The sequence below is a fragment of the Borostomias antarcticus genome, assembly GCF_949987555.1.
Source record: "Borostomias antarcticus genome assembly, contig: scaffold_967, whole genome shotgun sequence".
NCBI lineage: Eukaryota > Metazoa > Chordata > Actinopteri > Stomiiformes > Stomiidae > Borostomias > Borostomias antarcticus.
The window spans coordinates 1-2,500 of record NW_028175931.1 but is presented as its reverse complement, the minus strand read 5'-3'; positions in this window follow the sequence as shown (position 1 = coordinate 2,500).

Here is a 2,500-nt window from a genome sequence, read left to right as displayed (position 1 = left end):
GAGCCAGAATGAAAGTTTTTTTTAGACGTTTAGATTTTGAACCTGTTCTGCACGTCCACAGACGTCTAAGAGGGGTCCAAGCCAGACGTTCAGATATTGAGGCGGTCCAGCAGACGTACAAACGGGGTTCTGGACCGCCGGATGTTATTAAGACATGATCTGAACGTCTCCCTGACGTCGCATGGGTTGCTGGGTAACCACAGCCTGACATAAAGGAAACAGTGACCTTATATGGTTTGTTAGTGGAACTTTTTATCCCACTCTTAAATATAATCAGACCTTCCTACTCTGAATCAATACACTGGATTCTTTCTTAGAGCCGTTCCTCCTGGAGCAGCGAGCCGGCACAGTGGAGTACAGTATGACTCTTTTTCCATGATGTATTCAAGCTGTTTACTCTTCTTAAATCGGAGATGGAAAAAATATAAAACCTAATACTAGTGTGAAATCTATGAATCATTCTTTTGTTTATCTCTTTTAATTGGAAAAAAAAAAAAAAACGAAAAGAAAAGAAAAGAAAACTGTTCGGTGCAGATGGGCTGTGAAGTCCGTTTTTTATTACGACCAGATGAAAAAAAACACAAAGGTCTCTCTCTTCCTCCACCCACCTCGCCCTGTGGCTCGGGAGCGCGGGATTGGAGGAGAAATCCGATCCGGAATGGGCAGAAATCAGAGCGTGACACCCGACACCGCCACTCTGTCCCACGCTTCTCGGAAAAGCCCGGCTCCTGCTCCCCTCTCCCTCTCCTCCAGAGCGTCCAGCTCTCTCTACAGTCCTCCCCCCCCTGCCCTGCCATACCCCTCTAACACCCCCCCACCCCACCCCTCCACCCCCCCCACCCCCCCCACCCCGCCACCTTCCAGCCCCGACACCCGACACGCCCGCTCCTCTCAGGTTACAGTCTTTTCCAGCGCAGCCAGTCTGCTGTGGCGGTGGCGTTGTAGCGCTCGAGTACAGACTGCACATTCCTTCCTCTGCTCTCCTCGCTCCGACCTCTGCTCCACACCGGGGCCTCGGAGAAACACAGCTCCGTGTGTGTGTGTGTGTGAGAGAGAGAGAGAGAGAGAGAGAGAGAGAGAGAGAGAGAGTGTGTGTGTGTGTGAGAGAGAGAGAGAGAGAGAGAGAGAGAGAGAGAGAGAGTGTGTGTGTGAGAGAGAGAGAGAGAGAGAGAGAGAGTGTGTGAGAGAGTATGTGAGAGAGAGAGAGAGAGAGAGAGAGAGAGAGAGAGTGTGTGTGTGAGAGAGAGTGTCTGCGTGTGTGAGTGTGTGATAGAGAGAGTGTGTGAGAGAGAGAGAGAGAGAGAGAGAGAGAGAGAGTGTGTGAGAGAGAGAGAGTAAGTGTGTGAGAGTGAGTGTGAGAGAGAGAGTGTGTGTGATTTGAGAGAGAGAGAGAGAGAGTAAGTGTGTGTGTGTGAGAGAGAGTGAGTGTGTGAGAGAGTGTGTGTGTATGTGTGTGTGTGTGTGTGTGTGTTTGTGTGTGTGTGTGTGTGTGTAAGTGCGGGTGTGTGCGCGCACAGAGGTATCATATCCAGCTAAATATGCCCTAACGATGATTAAAGTCCAGTATCGGGTGTCTCTGCCGGGCCTGGGTCTGGTGTGGAGGGAGTGGGTCTGAGTGGGTCTGGTGTGGAGGGAGTGGGTCTGGTGGGTCTGGTGTGGAGGGAGTGGGTCTGAGTGGGTCTGGTGTGGAGGGAGTGGGTCTGAGTGGGTCTGGTGTGGAGGGAGTGGGTCTGAGTGGGTCTGGTGTGGAGGGAGTGGGTCTGGTGTGGAGGGAGTGGGAGGGAGTGGGTCTGGTGTGGAGGGAGTGGGTCTGGTGGGTCTGGTGTGGAGGGAGTGGGTCTGAGTGGGTCTGGTGTGGAGGGAGTGGGTCTGAGTGGGTCTGGTGTGGAGGGAGTGGGTCTGGTGTGGAGGGAGTGGGAGGGAGTGGGTCTGGTGTGGAGGGAGTGGGTCTGGTGGGTCTGGTGTGGAGGGAGTGGGTCTGGTGGGTCTGGTATGGAGGGAGTGGGTCTGGTGTGGAGGGAGTGGGTCTGGTGGTTCTGGTGTGGAGGGAGTGGGAGGGAGTGGGTCTGGTGTGGAGGGAGTGGGTCTGACTGTGGTGTTGAAACGGATCCATTACTGAGACAACACTCGGCTGTAGCTGCTCCTCGGCCCAAATCACTCTGTCTGTCTGTCTGTCTGTCTGTCTGTCTGTCTGCCTGTCTGTCTGTCTGTCTGTCTGTCTGTCTGCCTGCCTGCCTGCCTGCCTGCCTGTCTGTCTGCCTGCCTGCCTGTCTGTCTGTCTGTCTGTCTGTCTGTCTCTCTCTCCCTAGTTCAGAACCGGGCCCTCACCCTGGACCTCCGGGCCCAAAGCCCCAGCTCATCACCGCCATAACCCGAGTCCTATTTCACAAACCCCCCTCCTCTCCCAGATCCCAAACAGTTCTGGTCCGCTCCGCTGTGGTGGGACGATCCAGAACATGGAGCATTACATCAGGTCATCCCTCCTCTGCTCGATCTGACT